The sequence below is a fragment of the Durio zibethinus genome, chromosome 24 (assembly GCF_047325235.1).
Source record: "Durio zibethinus cultivar Kanyao isolate XHJ-2024 chromosome 24, ASM4732523v1, whole genome shotgun sequence".
NCBI lineage: Eukaryota > Viridiplantae > Streptophyta > Magnoliopsida > Malvales > Malvaceae > Durio > Durio zibethinus.
The window spans coordinates 8,423,239-8,432,398 of record NC_143185.1 but is presented as its reverse complement, the minus strand read 5'-3'; the positions used below and the strand labels follow the sequence as shown (position 1 = coordinate 8,432,398).

Here is a 9,160-nt window from a genome sequence, read left to right as displayed (position 1 = left end):
TAGCATTATTTTGATTTTTGAATATGATTTTATAATAATATATTTATATATCCATCATTTGTCGAACTATGAAATTTTACTTCGAAATAATTATGAAATTTACTTTGTATAGATTATGTTTTAAAAAAGTTTATAGATATTAAATTTGTATACATTGGGTAATCTGAAAATATATTTTGATATTTTTTTGTCTCCTAGTATGATTATATTCTAACCTTGCCAGTATGAGTTAATTGTTAGCCATTTCAACTTGTAGTTTGTAATATCGATATTAGTTTCAAACTGTATCACCGATTGAGAATAATGATTTCTACTCACCATACCATCGGTAATATGCTTTTGTCCCATTGTAGTAAAGAGGTTATTTTTGTCCCATTAAACTAAATGAGTTTCTGTGATTTTTGTTTTGTCTCATTGCACTGAAAGGTTAAGTATGATTGTTCAGTGCAACTACCAACTGTTCTGATATACCTTTGTCCCATTGCAATAAAGAGAAAATTCTAATTCTAACATATACCATAAGAGTTAAGTGTGATAGTAATATGTGACGAAGACTAATAAACTTTATGATTTTGTGATATTTTATTTCGTTTTGAAATTTGAGATTATGATTTTGAGATATAATTTGCAAAAATGTATTTGATTACAAGATTACCTAAACTGGTTTCAAATCATTTAGTTACTATTTTAGCCTAAATATTTTGTGCCATATTTAATCCAACTGAGAATATATCGATCGCTTACTAAATGATTATACTCATTCCTTTCTTTAATATTTTTGTAGGTTTTAATTTTTATTATGCTCGCAAATATCTAAAAAAGTGATGTTTTGAAACTTTAGTTGTCGTTTTGAGATTTTTAGGATTCTCTTATATGCTTAGACATTTAAAATTTTATAATTAGCTATTTATGACTTTAACTAAATATTTCAAAATTCATAGATTTTTAAGTATTTCATTTTCGTGTTAAAAGATACTACATGCTATGAACTTTTCATTTTCAGTCTCGCTTGTCTCGTTTAGATTTATAAGTCTTAGTATGTTTCTTACCTTGAATATCTATAGGATCACATCTTGCAGGTGTGCTGCATCTATTATGCCTCGATTCGACGTGTCACAACACATCCAGTAAATAAAAGAATGTTAGTATATTTGGGAGAGAAGAATCAATGAAGACAAACCTTTCTATAAAGCCATCTTCTTCCGGTGCCATCGATTTTCAGCCATATGTTATGCATTACAATTTCAGAAAATCCCAATTTTTCAACTGCTTCCTTTCAAGGAAGATGAAATTAATTTAAAAACTCTTTCAATCTCACCTCCTTTGCACTCATTCTCTGCATTATTTAAACCCCAATAAGAAAAAAATAACCAAGTTAGAGGCTAGAATAGAAACATTAAGGGTAGCAACCAGGCTTAATGAAATGCAATCATTTTCAACTTCAATTAATCTTGCCCAGAGCTCTAACTGAAATAGGAAACCCAATGGCAAAATTCTAACTTCCTTTAATAGGGTTAGTGACAATAGCTAAAACTTGCTTTATCAGGACGAATGGAGACTTCTCTTTGTTATTGCTGTTTGTAGTTTTAAGAAAAGGCAATTGCTAAAACCTGTGCTGCTAGGGATAAAGGAGGCTTCTCTTGGTTATTATTGTTGTTTGCAGTTTCATCCATCTGAATGTCCCTTGCAAAAATTTAGACAAATTCTATCATACCGTTACTATGTGATAAACCACCGTTATGAAAAAAGGGAAAATCAACCTTGCTTTTTCCTTTGTATATGTCATTGTATTTAACAAATGATCTGGCTCAAAATTAAGTCTACAATGAGAAATCAGAGTGTCAAAAACTACTCAAAAATTCATATATTCATTGTTTGAAGACACCTAGATTTGGTGCCAATGTTTTCTCCATGTAGTCACCCTCAGAGAGATTTTCATCCCCATCAAGCCCTACGCATAAAGCTTTATAGAAAGTTGAGCGTGGATCCTTAATCACCATATAGCCCTTTTGCTTTCTCTTGATGAAAAATTGAGTCAGAAACTGCTTCACCTCCTCATTGTATTTTTTGTAGAAACTATTGAAAGAAAATCAAAGTGAGTTTTGTAACTCATTCATTAACAATCTGCTAAGGATTGGGTCCTTTATCCCTTGAACTTGCACAATAAACAAATTAAGCTGCAATTAAAGCTTCTTTTGTCGCTAAATAAGTGTAAATAAAATAGGAGCACCACACATTACTTTGAAATGAGTAATGGTCACTGAAGTCAAACCGATGAACATATATTGGTTCTATCAGCACAACAAACTAATAAGATTTTAGTCACAAGTGAACACAATAGTCAAACCAAAGTCCAACTCCATATTCTCATAAAGCAGAAGTAGCAATGGAGTTTCATGATAAGATGGAACAGTATTAAAGAAAGTTTAAACCAGGCATTATCCATGGTATAAAAATGAACCAAAAAAAAAAGGAAACAGCATTGACAGTGGTTTGACAAATTCCTAAACATTGGACTCAATCAACAACAGGGGCAGAATGCAAACCTAAATCCCAACAGTAAATTAAAACAACTTTGGGAAATGTAACAACTAAGGGCGATTCTTTAGTCTAGTCTAGGAATGAAATGAACTATCTAAACAAACAATTGATCATCTGCTATGCAAATTAACACAATACGACCTGATACTTTGAATTTAATCATTTAATCATTTAATCAAATGAATTTAATCATTCAATTAAATCTAACATCTGCATTAAGAATTCAAAACAAGCACTGTTTTGATTTAATCCAAGTTCTCAATTACCTGAATTTCCAATCACCTTAAATATACATGGAGAAATATCATATTGCCACATCTATATAATATGTCTCCTAGGCCCAAAGATCATTCAGTTCGAACCATATTACCCCTTAATATCCATTTCTAAGAGTTAAAATAGTTTCCATCACAAACAAGTTTCGACTATTTTTGTTCTATAGTACTACCAGTACTGCTGATTCTAAATTTGAAACATGCAATCATGTATAGTGATTCCTTTTGCTCCTCCAATACAGTCATCACATAAGTTTCCATAAAGTTAGTTCAGCTAGACATAGTCTATGCTTACTACTATTTCATAAACCAAACACACAAAGCAAAAGACAACACAAAAGCTAAAGAAACCCAAGAAGACTTTAGTATTGTGTCCAAATTCCAACCTCTCCTCCAATACGGGCACAAGAGGAGAAGAAGAATTTAACTCCCATATTTTTTGGTTAATTGAAATAAATCTATCCTAAAAAATCAACACTACAAAAAAATATGATGAAACATATATGGTAGTCAACATACTCCAAAATCTTCCTCCAAAGTAGCTTTCAAGCCAGTTCACTTAACAACTCCACAACTTAAACTACCATCAGATCATACAAATGGTGCGGTAAGACAAAGAAAATAAGAAAAAAAGAAAATGACATGCGTATCCTAGCAAATTAGGGGTCCTCCGATTAAATCTCATCCGCAGCCTGAAGGATGGCGTCGATGTTATTTGCGTTACCAAGCGAGGGTGGGAATGGGATCGCACCTGCGATTCTACTCGGGGTCCTCTCATGACCTTGAATAGTAATTTTGAGTTGCTTTCTGTCCAAGGTAGCTCGCACCAACCTCTCTCAATTTCTATAAACCCTAGCCATGGAATCTCAAGATCTTCCAAACCAATAGAAAAATTCAAATTATAAAAACCCTAGATTTTTACATAGAAGAGTAGAGAATTATTATTAAAAAAAAAAACCGAAAAAGGAGAGAAAAAGAAATGGAGACACCAACTATCAAACACTTCCACAAGTAATTAAAAGAGGTTTAAAAGGACAGAAGAGAAATAGGGAGAAATTAAAATCCGAACCTTAAGAGGTAACCATGAAGGAGAGGCAAATGATTGATCAATATGTAATCTTGCTACCTTCTTCTCTTTTTCTTTTTTTTCTCTTTCTCCTTCTCTTTCTACTTCCCCTTTCTTTCTCTTCATTTTTATCGGATTGTAAAATTGAAATTCGAATCTTAAAAGCCATCATGAAAGAGAGGCAAATGATTGAGCCAGACGTATTCTCGCTACTTTCTTCTCTTTCTCTTTCTCTTTCTCCTTCCCCTTCCTCTCTGTTAATTTATTGCAGATTGTATGGCATAGAAGTTTCGGATTGTGAAGTCATTTTTCTTTTCTGGCAAAGTCTCAAAGCTTCTGCTTTCACAAAGTCACTATAAGCTTCTTCTTTTTTTCCTAAATTACCCCTTACATTTTTTTAAGACATAGGTTATCTGTCCTCCAAATTCTAACATGAAAGAATTGCTTTTATATATGTAATAAATTTTAAAATTGATTTTGCTCACTCAATTAAACTTAATCACTTTTGTGTCGTTTTTGACATGTAATAAATTTTGAAACACTTGAAGGCTAAATTGAAAATCACGAAACCAGCTACACGCGTCGGCGTTGCGGATGGCAACTTGTGTCCAAAGGATACGCGTAAGTTTTTTATAATTTCAAAAGAGAAGTTAGTTCTTTCCTTGAAAACCTTGGTAGTAACAAAGAAAACTGAGAGTTGATTAATGAAAGAATTCGAGTAAGAAAAAAACATTTTCAGGCGATAGAGAGAGAGAGAGAGAAAAAATGGAAATAGAACAGAGGAAGGGAGGTGGTGGAAAATTGGTTGTATTTGAACGATGACCAGAAAAAATGTTGAATAGAAGAATCAGATTTTTTGGGGATCGAGAGGGGAGAACTGAAGCTGATCAGCTCATTGGCTGGAGTCAAAACAAGTTATTCCGGTGGGCAATGGAGAGGAGAGAAAATTTTGAAAAAATCCAAATAAGAGGAAAAGTAATTGGTAAGATATTTGTTCTCTGAATTAATTTTTGCTTATTTTAAGGTTCTTTTCCCTTGATTTTGCATTTTTTGTTCAAATCAAGAATTTTCTTTCATTAATATGAGATTAAATTAAAAACTTAAAGATTTGTGACTTTTTTTTATGCATATGATGTTTGATAGTTACTGATAGAATTGAAAAGAAAATAAAATGACAAACAAGAGCACTGAGCAATGGATAATCAAGAAACGAGAAGAGATGTGCATTTGAATCTTTGAATTTTTGCAACAAAGTTGGCCAGGAAGCGCTTGGAACGAAGAGCCTAAGATTCCAAGTAAGTATAAGAATAACTAAAAAACCAAGATCAAGACCAATATGAGTTAGATTTTATTTAATTTTTTCTTCTTCTATATTTTGTCTAAACAAATCGTTCTTTTTGTTCCATATGTGTTAGCCTGTAATTGATGCCCAGATTTCTGAAAATGATGAGTTAGTTTTTGTGCTTGATTTTCATTAAAGAGGTAAAAATAAAATAAATAAAAAATAGAATCAGTCATCTTTAATATATAAGATGGCTCAATCCTCTAAAAGATGAAAATATTATTTTTAATTTAATTGGAATATTGGACATTCGAAAGTGGATAAGGTGTTTTCACTTGACATTTACCTTTAACATGTGGCAAGGAAAATTAGCACCGTCATCTAAGTTTCTTATGTTTATTAAATTGTTTATGATACCTCAAGTTATCAAATTAGGTGTAGTAAAATACTTCTTAGTTAATTAGTCCATGAGTTTTATTCTTATTCTTTGAAACTAGCAAGATAATATAATTTCTATTGTTTCTGATAGTGGGTGATAGCCATTATATCTTCTTTTCTCATGTTACTCTTGCAAGAACAATAGGCCCTGAAACTAAACTTTACAGGCTATTCCTTTCAGCTCAAAAAGCATGGCTAAAGGACATAACCTTTTGATTTTTGGATTGAATCAAGGCCAAAAGCATATGCTAAGATTCTTGACCTTGCATAAGTGATTGCAAATTAGTTGGTGAAAGATTTGTGTGCTTTTATTTTTTCTTTTAACTTAACAATTTTAAACACAATACACTAACATGATACAAAAACGGTACAAAAAAATATACGAAAGCGACATGGTTTAAAATTTTAGCAAAAGTTGTAAGTGAGTTTGATAAAAAATTTAAAAAATATATTTGATATTTGACATATCAATAATTTTCGTATTTTACACATGTTTAATATGAAATGGACTCAACAATAACACACATATTATCAGAGTTTATAAAATAAGTTCATTAGATGCATTATGTGAATAATTGCAGCCTTGTAGGAACTTACAATGCAAATCAAGAATTTGTCTGTGTCTCTGCATTTGTTTAATGGCTAGAAACTATTCTGTTAAGAGTTTTATTTTTCTTTTTTCTAATTGATCAAACTTCAAAGTTCAATGCATCTGAGAATATTCTTTAAAAGACTGATTTAGAAATGATATGGTTTTATTTGCTTTTTTTTTTTTTCTTCTGTTTGCAATTTAATTGCGATAGCTTAATGGGTAATAGCTTCATTTGCAGGACAAAGAAAGATACCAAAGATAATGGAGTAAGAAGCACGACAATGGGAAGATCACAAAGAAAAATGATTGCAGAAGAAGAGTTTTTGCATAGGCAAGCTTTATCCATGACTCTTTATCAACACCAGTTGTCTTAAATATTTGATGGATTGATGTCTACGAGAACTGGCTCTACCAACCCTAGAAGTCCCTCTGGTCCATTAGCTAATAATGTGAAACGAGTGGGTTTTTTTATTAAATTACTTATCTTTGCTTCCTGACTGTGTTTTCATGTGTAATCACAATGTTAATCATTGTTTTAGTTGATTGGATCTATGATGGAAAGTTGGGTTTTGGTGATTGATTGTGAAACAGTAGCAACAATTAGAAAAAGTTGTTAATCATGTTGGAAAACAGCATTAGTTAATAGTTAAGCTGGTATAAATAAGGAACAAGAAGTTAAAAGTGTTTCTTTGGCTTTAAATTGGAAAACTTAAAAGGAGAACCTGGAAAAATATTCATTGATTCATTGTGTTTTAGCAATTTGTAACTTTATTTCTTTGAGTTAGTTTTCAAGTCTTTGATGTAATTTATCTTTGACTTTTATAACACTTATTTTCATTTTAAGTGGAATTCATCTAATTGCACAATGTTCTTATTATTTATGATATCGATACAAGAGGTTGAGAAGCCGGTGGAAAAGCTCTATGGATTACTTAAGAAACTCAAGGTATGTAAGATGATCACATCATTTTTAAGTGAGATTATTTTATCAGCGAAAGTTGGATTGAGATATTTTTGGTTTATGTTTTTGTATATTAAAATCTCTGGCTTACATGTGCTCGTGCTATCATATTAATGTCTGTTTGAAATGTAATGTTATCTCATTTATTGATTTTCAGTTGTTCATGCTAGAAATATGCTCTTTCCCCTATATTCCTTTTAGTTAAAACTAAGAGTGACTACGAACATTCAACTCTTTTAGCTGTTGGATTGAAATCCTGTAGGTATTGGAAAAGGAAAAATGGAGGGAAAAGGGGAGGTTGAAAAATCGCTTACAAGGAGGTTGGTAAATCATCTATGATACTTAAGGCAGCAAAAGATTGGATTAGGTAAAAAATTATTGATATGTCAAATATGAAATATATTTTTTTAGTTTTTTATGTCAAAGGTTGATATGTCAAAGACTGATAATAGATTTGGATTACGTAAATCCTTCAAAAGATTCGATCCAAAAGTAAAGAATAGCTAATTCTTTGTGTAAAAGGTATAAATTAAATTGACTTTATTTCTTCTAACATGTTATTCTATGCAATATCATTCTTCCATGTACAAATTGTTGCCTGAACACTTACTGAGAGATGTATTTACACATTTCAAGAGATATGCACCTTTTTGTGTGAAAGAATTGAGATTGCTTTGTTTCTTTATATCAAAATAGCTTTATGTATCTTAGCTTCACCTCTTTTTATGTTTGCCTTGGTGATCTCACTCTCCATGTTAAGACCACTTGAAATTTTAGAAAATGAAGCATCAGAAATAATTTTCATTGAATTAGTAACGCAATCGTACTTTGATATAGTCCAGAAGAACATTCAAGACTTAGTGCCAAAGGCAATAATGCACTTTTTATGGTAATTCTGTTTCGTTTTCCCCCTCTAGTTGGTCCATTTTAAACTTTTATTCTATTGAGTTTAAATTAAAATACGTTTCTTCCTTTTTATCAATGTGCTGGTATGTCTCTTGCTTTTGGTTGATGGTAATTATATCGTGTTTTAGTTTTCAGTTTGCAAAATACGTATAAGTTAAATGATAAAAGTTCTTCTGGCACTCAGTAGTTGTCCCTGACTATTTTCCATGATGGCATGTATGTTTCTGCTTTCGCATGCAGAGAACAATTAATTGATGTGTAAACTTGCAGTCTAATTAATTTTATTTATATGCAAACTCCAATTATATGTGAAAATTTAAGGTTTGAGCGATGATAGTTTACCTATTGGATTCATTTTAGATTTCACAATTGATACAAGTTTGTGCAATGTGTAATGAATTTGAGGTTCATAGCATTGTCATTCGAGAAATTAGAGACTTACATATTTTATTTTCATTATTAGAAGTTGTATTCCAAGTTTTGAAAATGTATGTATGTTCTAATTTCATTGCTAATTGTCTTTATTATGATTATTGCGTTGTTTAGCTGCATATTCTTATCTCAATCACTTTGATAAAGTTTAAAAAGTATTTGGCAATAAATTTATAATTTAAAAACAGAAAAAATAGACAAAAGGAATGAAAAAATTATATAATATAAATCCCGACGTATACCTCGGGTTTCATATACTTGTAATTAATTTAATTTTGTTCATGTTTTAGTCAATCGCGAAACTTTGTGAAACTTTAAAAAACGAGAGAATCTGGTTTTTTCCAAAATTTTTCGAGCTTTATAAAAATTATATGATTTTTAAGTTAATTAAAAAAAAGAAAAGCAAAAATCAAGGAAAAAGTCGAAGGTTAACCTAAAAGTTAATTAAGTTAAACTTGATGGAATTTGATCAAATTTAGATCATTTTTAGGATAACCGAATCAAGGCATTGGATCAGTAAAGATTTTAAAGTTAATCTTTAGTTTTGAATCAAAATAACCCTGATGTGGGCTTGAATTAAAATTTGTCACAATTTTGATAAAAATCACTTATCTGGTTTTGTCTAAATCGTTGGAAAAACAAAATTTTGAATCGAAATGATTAAAAA

General features: G+C 30.8%; 2 long non-coding RNA genes across 4 annotated transcripts; one reads left to right on the top strand and one right to left on the bottom strand.

Moving 5' to 3' along the window:
• Positions 1-3,158: 3,158 nt before the first annotated feature.
• LOC111316836 (uncharacterized) lies at positions 3,159-4,025 on the bottom strand. Its single transcript, XR_002693413.2, has 2 exons — positions 3,886-4,025; positions 3,159-3,689 (listed from the first exon to the last, which is right to left on the bottom strand). It is a non-coding gene; the product is annotated as an uncharacterized LOC111316836 (long non-coding RNA).
• A 605-nt stretch (positions 4,026-4,630) lies between these two features.
• Positions 4,631-8,591, top strand: LOC111316838 (uncharacterized). 3 transcript variants are annotated; one of them, XR_016333144.1, is made up of 3 exons: positions 4,631-4,864; positions 5,026-5,177; positions 6,433-8,591. It is a non-coding gene; the product is annotated as an uncharacterized LOC111316838 (long non-coding RNA). The 3 variants fall into 3 exon arrangements; XR_002693417.2 differs by having other exon boundaries at positions 6,421-8,591; XR_002693416.2 differs by having other exon boundaries at positions 6,406-8,591.
• Positions 8,592-9,160: the final 569 nt, after the last annotated feature.